Below are 18,039 nucleotides of genomic sequence, written 5' to 3'. Positions count from 1 at the left end.
CCCTGGTCCTCAAGGCCCACTAACAAGCCAGGTTTGCAAGATAACTGAAATACATCCCAGGTGATATCATTTGCTGCTCAGTGATTGCAGTATTCTAGTCTGCATCTCCCCAAGGTAATACTTAAAATCTGGCCTGTTAGTGGGCCCTAAGGACCGGAATTGAGGATCACTGCCTTACAGGAGACTTGTTGATGGGAGACTTCCCCCAGGCTTGTGTGGTAGGGTCCAGGGTGGCCGATTGTGCACACAGATGGTAAAGCCCATTTTTTGGGATCCATTGGTGCCTTCTACAGTCAATCTCGGTTACTTTTGATGGTTCAGACATCACCCTCCAGAACATTTCTTCATCTGGACTACAATAACACATTCCACTCAGGAAGTGGATGTCCTCACTCAGTAAATTAATATTATACAACTGCAATGGGTAATGATTCTAAGTCCTCCCTCAGAGAGATTTACAGGCTTCCATTCTCCTCAGTGTCTAATACGAAGAAAATCAGAGACTGGAGACAGGCGTTGAATTTAAAGGAGTCTTGGTGGGAGATGGCCATTTCCAGTTCGTGTGCTGTCCTCTTAGGGCTTTCCACCTCACCAATGACTTTTATGGAGGTCCTAATCTCTGTGTAGCCCCTCTGAGGAAACAGAAAAGCTTTGAATCTAGGATGTCCAGGATGTCGAAAGGGACTGTCGCACCAGGTGTTTTTGGTTCCCAATGAATGGGTCTTTAACCACTTAAGCCCCGGAGGATTTGGCTGCTAAAGGACCAGGGTTTTTTTTGCGATTTTTTACTGCGTGACTTTAACGGACAATTGCGCGGTCGTGCGACGCTGTACCTAAACGAATTTGACGTCCTTTTTTTCCCACAAACAGAGCTTTCTTTTGGTGGTATTTGATCACCTGTGCGATTTTTTGATCACGCGCTATAAACAAAAAAAGAGCGTAAATTTTGCAAAAATAACAATATTTTTCACATTTTTTTATATGAAATTCCCCAAAAAAAAAAGTAAAAATCAAAATTTTTTATGCTACCTATGTTTGGTAAAAAAAATCGCAAAAAGCGTATTTTGATTGGTTTGCGCAAAAGTTATCGCGTTTACTAACAAAGAGAAAGATTTTTGTCATTTTTGGTGTTTTTTTTTTTAACGCATAATGGCGGCGATCTGCGATTTTTTTTTCGGTACTGCGACATTGCGGCGGACAGATCGGACCCTTGACTGACATTTTTGACACTTTTGGGGTTACCAGTGACATTACTGCAGTAATCAGTGCTATACATATGCACTGTTACTGCAAAAATGACACTGGCAGGGAAGGGGTTAACTTTATTGGACAGGGAGGGGTTAAGTGTGTCCTAGGGGCGTGCTTTCTACTGTGTAGGGACATGGCTATTGGTGTAAAAGCAAAGATCAACCGTTCTACATAGTAGAACGGTCAGATCTTCACTTTTACACAGGGAGAACTGACAGGCAGCTTGTTTACACAAGCTGCTCTGTCTTTCTCCCTTCACAGGAGCGATCGTAGTGTGGCCGGCGGACATCGAGTCCGCCGGTCACACGCACTGACTTGCCTGTGAACGAGCCGCGGCGGGCGCGCGCCCGCCCGCGATAGGCTCGCAAGTCAGTGACAGGCGAGTGACGTACCGATACGTCACTCTGCCTGGCCGGGGCTGACCGCCGCAGTATATAGTCGTGCGGCGGTCGGCAACCGGTTAATCGGAAAATCTTGCCCATGCCACTCAATTATGGGACCTCACTCAGCTGAACCTATTTGCATCACCATTCATTCACAAGGTGCCTCTCTTGCTACTCACCCAGTGAAGTCACCTAGCAGATGCGTTTCCTCTACTGCCTTTGCTCATGAAGTTTCAGGGTAGACTTTTGTCTGACAGTCTCACTATGATAGCAAGCATGCCGATTGGCCCACAGGCCTTGGGTTTATCCTAGCCATCAAACAAAGTCTAGACCAAGCACTTCAGCCACCAATATTTCCACAACACCTGTCCCAGATATTGAGAGGGAAGGATTGGAAGACTTTTGGCCATCCTCTGGAAGTGGTTAAATCCTGCAAACAATATTTACTTGGTAGTCTTGAACAGGTTCACAGTCTTCGCAGCTGAGCAGAATTTTGATCCTCGCAACTCCGGGGTTGTCCAGCTGCTATAATTTTTTCACATGATGCGGAATTAAGGCTCACCTTAGTTCCGTAAGGGTTTACATTTGAACCATTTCAGCTTTCACCAGGGAAAATCAGCATGTGAGCTGCCAGGGGATTGCTTCAGGAGGTTGGTGTGACAGAATCCACTGTCACTGTGTGTTTTGGAGGGGACTGTGCGCAAGCCTCCTACCGACAGACTATGGGCCAGAAGATACTGGAGTTTGGCGCTGCAGCCTTTTGACTTTACCATCCACTACTGGCCTGGTAAGCAGAATGGCAACGCTGATGGGTTGTCCCTGCAAATGGAACTCAGCCCCTAACCTAAATCCGGACATCCCCAAGTTGACCTGAAAAGGGTCAAGCCGGGTCTGCCGGAGTGTTCCACAAGGGGGGAGCACTGTGATGGATCACCCTGTCCCTGGATTGTAAACCCCTTTGTTTCATTTTCCTATGAGTTTGGGACATTGGCCTTTTATTGCATTTTATTTTCTCTTCATTCATCCTCAGAACAAAGGAAGATGGCAGGACTCATGGCATTGTGTTAATGTAATGTAATGTTACAGCCCATCCCCCCCCCCCCCCTCCTGTTCCTGTGTCTAAGGGTGTGTATTCATGACACAGACACTTGTCTGAGCTGGAGACATCTCTCCGCAGGGGGTGTGTACTAAGACTGCTTGGTTCAAATGTACAAATGTTCAGTTCTCATTGGTTGGTCTTTGTCTCATCCCCCCCCCCCCTTGCAGGGCTAAGGGGAGTGCCCCTTAGCTGTTTGTAACTGTATGGTTTGGAATGTAATAAACAGTTTAAGCTCTGCATGGTTAACTCTCAACACCTGTGTGGATTGTCTCGTGATTGAGGGGTTACGGGCTGGGTATGGCTTCTCCGCAGGCTGTGGGTGCGTTTGGAGGACAGGAGACACAGTTTTGATGGATGTGCCCAGCTGGGGTACAAAGATCCGTTACATTGGTTGGCAGCGGTGGGATGTCTCCTGCAGTCCAGGACATCCAAACCACCACCAGGATTCAAGATCTGGGCAGCTGCCGAGGAGTGATACGGGGACCAGCCAGCATGAGAGCGGAGTTCGGGAGGAGGCTGCAAGGCATGCGGAAGCACCATCGGGGACCAGCGACAGAGCACACCAGGCTCGGTTGGGAGGATGTGATCCGCCGGCAACTCTGGCATGAGGCACTAAGCCACGAGCGGCACCATCAGGGGAAGATCCTTCCCTCCTCCACAGAGATGTACCGGACGCAGTACCGCGCGCGAGAGGTGTTCCTGAGGGAACGACCGCGAGATGAAGGGAAGACGGAGCTCAGAAGATTGGTCCAGGAGGAAATGAGGCTGGACGCCAGCTACAGAGCCCTCCGGTGGTTCGCAGCTCAACTGTGGCCAGGTACAGCAGATGGCAGCCCGACAGAAGGCGTTGGCTATGGCGCGTGGGGCTGCTCCATCAAAAAATGTACGGAGACCCAGACTTTGGGAGCGATGAGGAGTGGCGGCTGGAACACATTCTGGATTTCCGAGATGAGGTGCTGGACCTCCCCGACGAGGTGTGTGACCTGGAGGAATTGGAGTTCCTGGTTGAGCAGGAATGGGAGCTCGAGATTGCCTACAAGCGGCTGTTTGACGGTGATCAGCAGCCTGGCATGGCTCCCGTTGCCTGGGACTGTGCGAGAGAAATATCAGACAGTCACGAAGATGAGAAGCAAATGGGGCCAGGGGTGACCCTGCGTTTTCCCGTACTAACTGCAATGGAAGAAGCAGCGATGATACAGAGGGCACTGCGAGCGCTAGAATGCCGGAACGCACTGGAGGTCCCCCAGGCAGCGAGACAAGCTAATAGCATGAAGGTCTCAGAAGGGGGAGTTGAGACAGGCGCTGGAAGGTTGGAAAATGGTGATCAGCAGCAAGTCCAGAGTATCTCATCTGGTGCCCCAGCAGAAGCGCTGGCTACAGGGAAGAGTGCCCCTGGCATCTGCCCAGCAGCAGGAAAAGAGTTGGATCCGGAGAGTCTGAGAGAGGATCTGCGTGAGCTGTTTTCCCAACAGCAGATATCCCCACCGGGAGCAGAGGAAGCAATTCTCCCTCCCCAACAATTGGACACTACCCCAATGTTCATCCCCCCAGCAGAAGCGCTGGCTACGGGGCAGAGTGCCGCTGGCCTCTGCCCACCCTCAGAGGTAGATCCAGGGAGTCCGAGGGATGACCTCAGTGAGCCGTTTCCCCAGCACTTGGACACTACCCCAGTGGTTATCCCCCCAGCAGAAGCACTGGCTACAGAAGAGAGCGCTGATGGTCTCTGCCCAGCATCAGAACAAGAGATGAAGAATCTGGGAGACAGTCCCTGCAAGATACCTTCTCAGCGGCTGGTAACTACACCAGGAGAAAAGCAAGTACCTTTTTCTCCCCAAATGCATAGCCCTACCAGCCTACATTCCCTACCAGCGGAAGCGCTGGCATCAGGGCAGAGGATTATTCAGCTCCCCCAATATCTGCAACCCAGCCCCGGATCAGAGGAGTGCAGACAGCTGTTCCCACTCTGCAGCGGCTGTTTTTATTCATGGGAGACCCTATGTGCAGTTTTGCTCCCCAGCGCCAGAGTCGTACTTTTACTTTTCCTGGTTGCCTGGGGTGGAAGTTTGTGACTAACGCAGGTCCAGACCAGTTGAGGGTCAGAATCCTCGTTAGTCTGTTTTTAAAAGGGGAGAAATGTGACAGAACCCACTGTCACTGTGTGTTTTGGAAGTGGACTGTGCACAAGCCTCCTACCGACAGACTATGGGCCAGAAGATACTGGAGTTTGGCGCTGCAGCCTTTTGACTTTACCATCCACTACTGGCCTGGTAAGCAGAATGGCAACGCTGATGGGTTGTCACGGCAAATGGAACTCAGCCCCTTACCTAAATCCGGACATCCCCAAGTTGACCTGAAAAGGGTCAAGCCTGGTCTGCCGGAGTGTTCCACAAGGGGGGAGCACTGTGACGGATCACCCTGTCCCTGGATTGTAAACCCCTTCGTTTCATTTTCCTATGAGTTTGGGACATTGGCCTTTTTATTGCATTTTATTTTCTCTTCATTCATCCTCAGAACAAAGGAAGATGGCAGGACTCATGGCATTGTGTTAATGTAATGTAATGTTACAGCCCATCCCCCCCCCCCCTCCTGTTCCTGTGTCTAAGGGTGTGTATTCATGACACAGACACTTGTCTGAGCTGGAGACATCTCTCCGCAGGGGGTGTGTACTAAGACTGCTTGGTTCAAATGTACAAATGTTCAGTTCTCATTGGTTGGTCTTTGTCTCATCCCCCCCCCCCCCCCCTTGCAGGGCTAAGGGGAGTGCCCCTTAGCTGTTTGTAACTGTATGGTTTGGAATGTAATAAACAGTTTAAGCTCTGCATGGTTAACCCTCAACACCTGTGTGGATTGTCTCGTGATTGAGGGGTTACGGGCTGGGTATGGCTTCTCCGCAGGCTGTGGGTGCGTTTGGAGGACAGGAGACACAGTTTCGACGGATGTGCCCAGCTGGGGTACAAAGATCCGTTACAGTTGGTCCCGAAACTTTGCCCTGAGTAGGACTAACATTACAACAGTGGGTTTTTTATTATGGTCCCGGATTTCCCTGCAGGGACTCCATTTGCACCTACAAGAGCAGTTCTCAGTGGGACATCAATCAATCGATATCTTCTGGGGGCATCAGATCTGCAAGCATTTGGGGCTGCAGAGTCCTACATCGTATTCTTTATGGACAAGTTGGGGCCTTTACCCCTCGAGCACCTTTGTTCCCAAGGTGGCTTTTGTGTTCATCTTACAAAGTGGCGGTTCCATCCTTTCTGGCAGAGACAGTACCTAAAATACACATCTCCCGCGAAACATGTAGAGTAAGTTTGGAGGAATATAGGTGGTCCCCCTATATGGGGAGTCACACCAATAATCAATTTATGCTGGAGGAATTTTTCATTGTATAAATTGTTTTGTATAGTCCTTATGAAATGGCCTTGATGCCAAGATTGGATCAATATACTAATATGTGTAGTGTCCATTTCCCTCCCTATATGGGTGGTTGACTCTTTTAATAATTGCATAAATAAAATTTGTATTTTCATGGTGTTGTAAATCCTTGCAGTACCATGAAAGTCCTTAGCGCCTTAATCCCATTTTTCAATGATAGTTCAAAAGATATGTCAGCAAAATACTTGTCTATATCTTCCCACCATAGTATTATAAATCATCTCAGTATTGAGGTACATACAGATTTTACCAAAAAAAATCACTTGAAGATAATAAAAATGTTTGAGAGAAAATGCATCCACAATAAAAATGTTGCATGAAGTGACCCAATTATTCCCGTGGATGATTCCACACACAATGTTAGTTCTTAAAGAGGTTGTAAAGTCACATAACACAGTTACTTGTATCATCTCTGTTTTTGCAGGATATAAAGTGCAGTGTGTGTGTTTCTTTTAAATTATAATCCTAAATACCTTTTTTTCACAGCTTCTCTGTGCAGTCACATGATTTCCCTCTGCTCTGCTTCCTCGATCTAAGAACAGCATTGGAAGGGGCTGGGATTTTCCAGTGATGTCAGCCAGCCAGCCAGCAGAAGAATATCATGTGACCACACAGAGGAGTTGTGCAAAAAGGTATTTAGGAATATAATTAAAAGAAAACTGACATACTGCACTGAATATCTTGCTAAAACAGAGAAGATATAAGGCATTGTGTTATGTAATGCATTGAAATAGTGGCAGGAGGAGAGAGGATGGGCTCGGAGGAGATACTCTGCAGACACAGACTGGAGCAGACAGGAGAGGGGGAGAGAAGAAAGGAAGAGAGGCTCAGAACACTATGGATGACGGAGGCACACAGGCTGACCATAGTAGTCATGGATCAGCAGCCATGATTACCGTGGTCCACACACAGAGGGGGACACAGGAAGTGGCAGGATCAACCAGGTATTTTAGATAAAACAAAGGGACAAATGACAATGTAACAGCACTATACTACTGATCATGCATTAAAGAAACAGGAGCATTTTTTGGGGGTGGTTCTCCCTCCTATTGTTGCATTCCTCGTAATATAAAATAAATAATCCTTGCAGAGTGGAAAGTGTTTTCCCATTTATAATGGGTGCAACAGGTCTGTAACCTACTGGAAAGCCTGCTCCCCCTTGTGTTTTGGATAGGAGACACCACCTTGGTAGTCACAGGGTACTTGACTAGGACAAATCTCTGCAGTCAGTAAGCTGGTCTCTGGTTCTCTCTACACAATTCACATTTAATTACCCTGGCAGAGCCTTTGAGTGTAGCCTTCAGCAATAACTTTACCTTTACCTAGGACAGAGCAGGCAACAGGCATAACAACCCTTGCTGCATGAACACTGATGCTAAGCAACCCTCTCTATCTTCATCTTTCCAGCACACAACAACATGTCACAAACATGTCCAATCGTGTTTGGTTAAATACATTTCAACTTTACCTTTTAGAGGTTGACACACAATCATTCCAATGAGAAACAATAAGTAGCTAGCATTTCCAGCAATTTGGCAATATATTTAAGTTTTAGGTAGCAGAGATAATTTTTCTTCAAATATCCCAGTTCATTGTAATGTTCATGGAACAATTTTGCAATTGTTTTTTTAAGAATGTACAGTATGGTTCATGGTTGTATTTCCATACCACTTTGGCTAAGTAATGGGTTAATTTGCCTTGTTTTCTTCATGAGCAAACCTCTCAACATTATCAGTGTTTGACACTTTAATGCCTAGTGTCACCTTTCTTGGAAGAATTCGAAAAAGGGTCACTATTTTGTTGGTATTTTAATTATGTATCTTCTGTGGACTGCCATAACAAACATGGTAAAGTGGTCACCCATAACTAGAAAGTGATGGTATCCATCTTATGGCATGTCAAATGTAACAAATACGATGGTCAGCACTTTCATTTGGGCTGATGTGTGCCAAGTCAAAGGTAGGATTTGGGCTTCAGCACTCTTTGACTCTAGACAGACCTCACAGTGTCTGTAGACTTGTTCAACCAACTGGAACCGACCCATACACATGCCATGTCTCTTGAACCAGGTCAACATTTTGTGGACACCCCAGTGTCCCGCTTCCACGTGGATTCTCTCTGCCACAGAGAGGGTCCAGTCGCTTGACAGCATGGCCTGCCAGGTAATTGGCGAGTCATGAGGAACATTATTCTGCAATACAGATTATTATCACTCTAGAAGAGCTGGGACTACTCTCACAGCAGTTTGTTGGTTTCTGGTAGTAGCTTTGAACTTTCCCCAGGACTGACCTACTGCCATAACCATATCACCTCTATTATAGAGTAACTACTTAAAGTGATTGTAAGGTCTAATTTAAAAAACAAAAAACAAACATGTTATACTTACCTCCTCTGTGCAGTGGTTTTGCACAGAGCGGCCTGGATCTTCCTCTTCTTAGGTCTCTCTTCTGTGCTCCTGGCCCCTCCCTCTTGTTGAGTGCCCTCACAGCAAGCACCTTGCTATGGGAGCACCCAAGCTGAGTCACAGCTCCCTGTGTCCATTCAGACACAGAGCTGCACCTGGCCCCATCCCCTCTCACTCCTGATTGGCTGACTGACTTTCATTGACAGCAGCGGGAGCCAATCGTGCCACACTGCTGTCTCAGCCAATGAGGAGTCCCGGGCAGCTGAGACACTTCTGCAACGTGGCTGGATAAAGATGGGCTCAGGTGAGTATTAGGGGGCCTGAGTTTTTTTTTTATCTTAATCATAGAATGCATTAAGATTAAGAAAAAAACCTTCTGCCTTTACAGACCAAAGGAGAACTTGGTACAACACATTGATGTCCCAAAAAGATTACGGACTTTAGAGGCACATTATGGACAGGCAGAACAATTTTGTTAAAACATTAACATTTTATTGAGAGTATTTTAAAAAAAGAGAATCAAAAAATCATATATATGTAAAACAGTACATTAAAAACAGAGCCAATAGTGAAAAGAGAGACCCCATGTGATTTATAGTGGGTATAAAAACATTGCACACTAGAGGTAGATATATTTAACTGGTCTGGAAGGTCGACGCGTTTCGCGTTTCTCATATAGATATAGGAGATATAAACCCCTTTCCTCCCCCAGATTCCTCACTTCTCAAAACATGTCCGTTTCAATACCATCAGATTCCCATCACCACCAACAACATATGTGTCGGTATCACCTTTCTTTTTCTTTTTCTCCTTTTTCCTTTCACAAATATCTACATCAATTCCACTTCTAAGATGTCCGCTTTAAATGTACTCCTAATCTGGGGTAACTTTTGACTACATAGATACAGGCTGTATGATGACCGGTATACTCAATGGCTCAGGCAGATTTATTCAATAATGTATTTTGCAATGGCTTATTGGAACTATTGGGCATGGACCTCCTTCAGTGGCTGCACACTTTGTGTATTGTACGTTGGGCCAATTCATAGGTTCTCCGCCAGTGGGGACGCCTCCAGCGGGAGTGTATTTGGCGGCGATGATCCACCCCTTTTGGGTCCTTGGTGAGCGCTCGTCACTTCCGCCCTGCTTCCCTACTTCCGGTGAAGATGCGTTCCAACGAACGTCATTTCTGGTGGCGGTGATGTGACACACTTCCGGGTGCGCCTCAATCACCGGACAACACCTGCGCCGATTAGCGGCCGGTGTTTTGGGGCTATTTAGGCCACTACACCACCAGGGAATACCAACGGTACGGCAGGATGTGAACGGCAGGATACAAACGGCTACACACGCGCAAGTAAACGAGTTTGATTTCATACTCAGCTCAAAAACACTTTGATATATCCCTCTGCTTCCAATTTGAACCTTACAAGGTCGTATTTGTCTCTCTAGTTTCTTGGGTCTGCATACTTGGGTTACTTACCTGGGATATAGGATTGTTCCCCCTCTCCCAAAATCAAACTTTACCACCTCTTCAGCTTTGCTCTCTGGGCTTTAAGCACACTTATGATCCTGAAACATCTGATCTGTATGCAAGTACTCATAACATAGATAAGCACCCTAGAGATAAAACAACATAAGATTTATATCTTGATTGATCTATTACAGATCACTCATTGAAGGCAATACGGTATCTCCATTCTCAGGAGAGTAGAACCCCTTGTTCCTACGTGCATCAGAGGATATAAAATCTCTTTTTCCCTGTTTGGGGCCGTGACTCTTTATATTATAACTCACAAGGTAAATGCAGCCTGAAATTAACACACAATCTGTGTCAAATCTGATGTTCCATGATGTGACATATCTATATATATTTTTCAGTGTAACTGCAATTGTCAACCTTGTGGTGTGTATGCTACCTGCCGCTCACCTGCTTTCTCACCTGAGATCAATTAGATTGATTGGTAACTATGATATAATATCTATCTTTAACATTATTCGTAGCCAGAGCATTCCTTCAAAAGCTTATATACCTTTCACCACTTATAATGTAGGTGGATCTCTTTTGCACCTCACCAGTTGCTAAAACTGACGTGGATGATACAATTGTTTGCGCTATAGGAGGTTGGTCTATTCGTTAATCTTTCAATACTCTTTGGCTAATAAAATGAATGATGTACAAATGCAAATGCCCCATATCATGTATTGTCAACTAATGTTATATTTTGCTTAATTTGTTAAGAGAATATTTAATCGTCTGTGGTCCTGAAGAAGCGCAATGCGAAACGCGTCGACCTTCCAGACCAGTTAAATATATCTACCTCTTCACACAGTGTGCAATGTTTGTATACCCACTATAAATCACATGGAGTCTCTTTTCACTATTGGCTCCGTTTTTTAAGTACTGTTTTACATATATATGATTTTTTGATTCTCTTTTTTTTAAATACTCTCAATAAAATGTTAATGTTTTAACAAAATTGTTCTGCCTGTCCATAATGTGCCTCTAAAGTCCGTAATCTTTTTGGGACAACAATGTGTTGTACCAAGTTCTCCTTTGGTCTATATATTTAGGATTATGGCACACCGGGGCCAGCTCACTTCCTTTTTTAGCTTCTGCCTTTACAATCCCTTTAACCACTTGAAGACCAGGCCTTTTCTGGCACTTTGTTTACAAGTTTAAATCATTTTTTTTGCTAGAAAGTTGCTTATAACCCCCCCAAACATTATATATATATATATATATTTATATCACACGGTATTTATGCAGCTGTTTTTCAAATGCTATATTTTTGGAATAAATACATTTTAACCACTTGCCGACTGCTCACAGTAATATTACTGCGGCGCTGTGGCTCCCCTGGGTCCAGTCACGTAATACTACGTGACTGGGGGGGAAGGGGTTTTGGCAGCGCGCTCCCACTGTGTTTAGACGATCGTCCAGCTAAACAGAGAGAAGATCCACCTGCTTAGCAGGCGGATCTTCTGTGAGACAGTCGGGAACAGATCTGAAGTTTCAGCTAAGCTGAAACTGCGATCTGTCTGTGCCTGTCACAGAACACCCCCCCCCCCCACACAGTTAGTAAGCATGCAGACATACATTAACCCCTTTGATCAACAACAGGGTTAACCCCTTTACTGCCAATGGCATTATTACAGTAACAGTGCATATTTTTAGCACTGATTACTGTAGTAATGTCACTCGTACTCCCAAAAGTGTCAAAAATGTAAGTTAGGGTTCTGATCTGTCCGCCGCAATGTCGCAGTCCCGCTAAAAATGGCAGATCGCCGCCATTACTAGTAAAAAAAACAAAAACAATAATAAAAATGACATAAATCTTTCCCGTAGTTAGTAAACGCGATAACTTTTGCGCAAACCAATTTAAAATACGTGAAACAGTGATTGCAGCGCTGCTTATAATTATGTAAATAAATATATAAATCAAATCACAAACTTCAAAGAAAATTCATGAAGTGCACTAGATGATAAATAATAAATGTCCATTAATACATCATTGCGATGTGGTGAATCCTTTCATTTGTAATCATACAAGTGCTTGAATGTGAAATCCGTGCTCTATTCGGAGTTTCCCCCTTTGGTTATCTACTCACCGCCAAGTAGCTAATTTCAGGCATGTAGGAGCTGCTATGCTATAACTTCTCCACTTGCAATACGGTCTCTTGCTGTAAAATGAAGATCCATCCCCGATTTCCTCATAAGAAAAAGCCGATCATAGTGAAGCTCGTTTTTATACAGCATTTATTCAAGAAAATCATAGGGGTATATACTCACAAACATCTTAAAAACACATGCAGAAAATGTACAGAGCGGCACGGCGGCTAGCTGCTCCCGCAGCAAACAGTTCCCCGGCCGGAGGTCACGTGGTACTCGTCTTTATGACGCTGTGTCTTACAGCGAAACGCGTCTAGCGATTGGTCGAGCGAATACCACGTGACCTCCGGCCGGGGAACTGTTTGCTGCGGGAGCAGCTAGCCGCCGTGCCGCTCTGTACATTTTCTGCATGTGTTTTTAAGATGTTTGTGAGTATATACCCCTATGATTTTCTTGAATAAATGCTGTATAAAAACGAGCTTCACTATGATCGGCTTTTTCTTATGAGGAAATCGGGGATGGATCTTCATTTTACAGCAAGAGACCGTATTGCAAGTGGAGAAGTTATAGCATAGCAGCTCCTACATGCCTGAAATTAGCTACTTGGCGGTGAGTAGATAACCAAAGGGGGAAACCCCGAATAGAGCACGGATTTCACATTCAAGCACTTGTATGATTACAAATGAAAGGATTCACCACATCGCAATGATGTATTAATGGACATTTATTATTTATCATCTAGTGCACTTCATGAATTTTCTTTGAAGTTTGTGATTTGATTTATATATTTATTTACATAATTATAAGCAGCGCTGCAATCACTGTTTCACATATTAAAAGAGCACTAGCACTTTTTCACTGCAGCTAGCAGCTTTATAAAATCAGCACACTGATTAGCACACATTTAGCACAATAGCACTTTATCCACAAGCGCAGGGTACCCACAGTTTTATACAATTTAAAAAACGCTTATTGCGATTTTTTTTACCAAAAATATGTAGCAGAAAACAAATTGGCCTAAAATGTTAAATAAATTTAGATTTTTACATTTTTTTTTTGGGAATGTTATATAGCAGAATGTGAAAAATATTGTTTTTTTTTTCAGAATTGTCGCTCTTTTTTTGTTTATAGAGCAAAAAATAAAACATTGCAGAGGTGATCAAATACCGCCAAAAGAAAGCTCTATTTGTGGAAAAAAAAAAAAGGACATCAATTTCGTTTGGGTACTGCGTCGCACGACCGTGCAATTGTCCGTTAAAGTAACACAGTGCCGAATTGCAAAATAGGGCCTGGTCATTAAGGGGGCAAATCCTTCCGGGGCTGAAGTGGTTAGAGAACTAAAAAAAAAAACAAAAAAGCAATATAAACCGTGCACAAATTTTTGTGTATAATATGAAAGATGGTTTCATGCTGAGTATATAGATATCTAGCATGTCACATGTCTTCAGAGCTCAAATCATAGCTCTGAAGAATAGGGGACACCCTCAAAATACGTCAGCTACATTTGGAGGTTTACATTCCACTACTGTTTGTACTAGCGGACTATGCTGAGTGGAGATTTCTGGTGGACCCACACTTTTATTTCGCCTGTTATTTCATCTCCTTTGTGAGTATGATGTATATACTTTTTAAAAATAAATTGTTGCAAAAAGGTAATGCGCTAGGCTGGTGTGTCCTCTGTATTATTTTCCTTTTAGAATTTTATCTGGGTTCCCCTGACCTGTTGGGAGTGGCAGAACAGCCAAAATGGCGGGATAACCCAGCGAAGTCGCGTTTCTAAAAGATCAAGTCACACAGCAACCCCTCAAGCGCAGGAGCATATATTTTATTTTTCTGCTTTCAAGAGAAACCCAGTCACCGGCTGAAAAAAAACAATACTGAGGTTATGGCTGATATCTTCAGCCATAGTCCCGGTAAACCACTTGCAAACCACAATGTACATATACATATTGCGGTTGGCAAGTGGTTACATAGTTACAGAGTTTGTGAGGTTGAAAAAAGACATCAGTCCATCCAGTTCAACCTATGATGTGTGCGTGTGTTTATTGTTAACCGTGCATTGTATACCCCTGTATGTTGTGGTCATTATGGTGCCCATCTAATAGTTTTTTTTAAACTATCGATGCTCCCTGCTTATATGACTGTTTGCGGAAGAGAATTCCACATCCTTACTGCTCTTACAGTGAAGAACCCCCTATGTATTTTAAGGTTAAACCGCCTTTCCTCTAGTTTTAGTGAGTGGCCATGTATCTTATTGTAATACCTTTCCGATTCCCTTAATCGTCTTGCCCAGTTACACTCTTCCAGTAAACAGATGAGGTTAATCCGAGTCATGCATTTCTATCTATTCAGCCTCCTACCCCACATATTTGGTTCATAGATGAGAAGTCGATCCACTTTTCTGCCCCACTGCTTGGCTCCTGGCAGAGAGGCATTCTAGTTTAAAGGCTTTCACTGTGTATGGTTGGGGCAGTCTTTCTGAAGATGCCCCAACTTTTCCGCTCTTTGCCCCACCTCTGCCACTTCCCAGGTAATATTCTCCTACTCCACATGGGGGCATCCTCTCCTTATCCTTGTAGGAGTATCCCAGTCTGCATTTACTCTGCCTTGAGGTGAGTTATCCCGTCTATAAATGGCCACCTCTCATGGAGCTGTCTGTTCGGTTGCAGGCAGGCTCATTGGTTTTCAATCTACAACAGCCATAGGTGCATCCGAACTTGTACATCTCTTCACCTGACACATTTCTCATTCTGAGACATTTGTATCTGCTGTTGGACAGCAGCCTATCTACAAGTTGTTCCTTCAGCTATCTGTCTGCATCACCACAGATCACCCCTATCCTACTCTTCCCCTTTCCATATAATATCTCTGCCGCTATGTCTTGCAGTTCCAGTGCACATTACAGAATGGATTCTCCCCCCCCCCGCTTTCTGACAATGAAGTCAGTCACAAGGTCCCCTAATGTTGCATGATTGGATCAGACCACACAATTTCTTGGCCCAGTCACCCAAGTCCTGACTTGACCCTGTGTATATAGGTATTTATTATGGCCAATCCTGTTTGTTGACAACAAGCTTAATGGAATGGGTAACCAGCCAAATGATCAGACAGAGATAACTGTAACAAAGTTAGAAGCAACACTAAAACACTGCAGAATATTAAAAGCTGTATAAATAAAATGATAGTTGCACAAACATGGATTTTTCACCGCAATGTCTTGTGAGCCAATTAAGGTCACATGTAGCTGCAAAGCAAAGTCTCTATAAGACGCTATTCAAACAGAGTCAAACTGAGAATCGCTATTTCAGTAAAACAGTATAGAGTACCGCTCCTGTGATTATCTTCATGGGCAACATTCTTCACAGTGAAATGATGTAGTTTTGGTAACATGGGGGAGCAGCTGGAGGGATTTAGGACTGAAGGACAAAGCGCCACCCCAATGGAACTGGAGTACTCCAATTTTCCCCGCAGTGACTGGGTCTTTTGGAGAAGCTGCACGCTATTAGGCTCTGACCCGCCTGTCTGTACACCAGTTTTGACAGTGGAGGGCCTCTATCTTGGCTGCAGATTACTTGCCCAGCCATCTCTGCCTCATCAGATGTGGCCTCTATGCAGGGGCAGACTGGCAACTTTCAGCCCAAGGGGCAAGTACAAACCAGAGGCCCATGGTGCAGCGACTAAGCCCCACTCCCACTCTCCCTTTTCCTGTCCTCCTCCTGACTCTCATTCCAGGCAGAAGCTCCACTCCCAGTACTTTCTACTCACCGGCTGAATCCTGGTTCCCAACCTGGCCAGCAGGGGGCAGCTGGGGGGAGCTGGGGCAGCTTGGTTAGGACTGGCAGGGAGAGGAGTGTCTCCAGTGGGGCATTAAACCGGCCTCTGCTCAGACACAGTTTAACCACTTTACCACCGGAGGATTTTGCTGTCTTCCGTCCAGGCCACTTTTTGCGATTCGGCGCTGTGCGACTTCAACTGACAATTGCGCGGTCGTGGGACGCCGTACACAAACGAAATCTACGTCCTTTTTTTCCCACAAACAGAGCTTTCTTTTGGTGGTATTTGATCACCTGTGCGATTTTTACTTTTTGCGCTATAAACAAAAAAAGAGCGTTTATTTTGAAAAAATAACAATATTTTTAACATTTTTTTTATATGAAATTCCCCCCCAAAAAGATGTGAAAACCAATTTTTTTAAAAAATTTTGGCCAATTTGTTTTCTGCTACCTATGTTTGGTAAAAAAAATCGCAATAAGCGTATTTTGATTGGTTTGCGCAAAAGTTATTGCGTTTACTAACAAAGGGAAAGATTTCTGTCATTTTTGGTGGTTTTTTTTTTAACGCGTAATGGCGGCGATCAGCGATTTTTTTTGCGGGACTGCGACATTGCGGCGGACAGATCGGACCCTTGACTGACATTTTTGACACTTTTGGGGGTACCAGTGACATTACTGCAGTAATCAGTGCTATATATATGCACTGTTACTGTAAAAATGACACTGGCAGGGAAGGGGTTAATTTTATTGGAGAGGGAGGGGTTAATGTATGCCTGGTGCTTACTGACGTGTAGGGGGGGAGGTGACCGAGTGAGTCATGGACAGATCGGATGTCCAGCTATGCTGAACACTCCGATCTGTCACTCCCTGTCACTATGGAGATCCGCCCGCTTGTGTTTACACAGGCGGGCGGATCTCCACACTAGATCCCCGGCGATCGGGGCAGAGCAGCGGGGATCGCCGCTGCTCCTCCCCTGGCCCGACTCCCGCTGTGAATGAAAACAGCGGGAGCGAGCCTCCGGCGGCGCGCAAGCGCCGCCCAGAAGGGGGAGTGTCTGACGACGTAGTACTACGTCGTCAGACGATAACGAGCCACTCTGCCGCAGTAATATTACTGTGGGCGGTGGTAAAGCGGTTAAACTATCCACCAGGATTCCTTTAGGCATATCTGTAGCAGAAGCGGTGCAGCCTTTTTACGGGACATCAGAGAGGCCCAGGGGACATTTGCCCCCCTTCCCCCTGGCCCAGTCCTCCTCTGCCTCTATTAGCTGCTGAGGGCGGGAAGCTGAGAAACCTATCTTGTGTCCAAGAACCCAGGGAGTTGTGTGAAAAGAAGTTAAATTGGTCTGTGCCTGCATCTGACCATGGTGATTAAATAGTAAATCTGCTACAGTATCAGTGCTGGGAGGACCACTATTATAAGCCAACAAAAAAAATAAGCTTTAAATTGCACCTGTCATTAGTAAAGCAGGGTGGTGGTCATTGCTGGCCTCCTGAAAATTTTAGTTGCCTGGCTACTGCCTAAATCACAGAAAATGCATGCTATAAATGAGGGTATTCATTTCTTATCTCTGCACTTGTTCCAGGTAGCAATTGAAAAAGCACTAAAGCCAATGCATGAGCATGACATACAGGGAACATATATTTTCAAAGGCAGAAGTCCATAGTGACAGCCTAGATCAGTGATGGCGAACCTTGGCACCCCAGATGTTTTGGAACTACATTTCCCGTGATGCTCATGCACTCTGCAGTTTATTTGAGCATCATAGGAAATTTAGTTCCAAAAGATCTGGGGTGCCAAGGTTTGCCATCACTGGCCTAGATAATTCACTGGTGGACCAGTGTTTTTGAAAGCTTACATTACAGGAATTCATTTAGTCAGGGTAGCCATTGACTTCCAACATGTTTTGTGAATGGAGTGAGAAACACAGGGGAGGGAGAAATGGCCATATGCTCCCAGTGCCACTTATCTGGGGTAAGGGAAATGGTAAACAAAAAATGTACAAAAATATGTGCAAATCATCTGATCAAACCATGAGAGTGATAGTCCTATCTGTTTTTGGCATAGACATGGAGTCTATGGTATA

At 44.9% G+C, this 18,039-nt stretch overlaps 1 protein-coding gene across 3 annotated transcripts in view; it reads right to left on the bottom strand.

Moving 5' to 3' along the window:
• Positions 1 to 18,039, bottom strand: part of CABP2 (calcium binding protein 2) — a gene marked incomplete at its 5' end in the record, with an annotated part of 124,546 nt that overhangs the window by 41,772 nt on the left and 64,735 nt on the right. The gene's annotated exons all lie outside the window — the stretch shown is intronic.

Source organism: Pelophylax lessonae (assembly GCF_965119305.1).
Source record: "Pelophylax lessonae genome assembly, chromosome: 9".
NCBI classification, from domain to species: domain Eukaryota; kingdom Metazoa; phylum Chordata; class Amphibia; order Anura; family Ranidae; genus Pelophylax; species Pelophylax lessonae.
The sequence above is the reverse complement of the archived record's forward strand: the minus strand, read 5'-3'. Positions and strand labels throughout refer to the sequence as shown.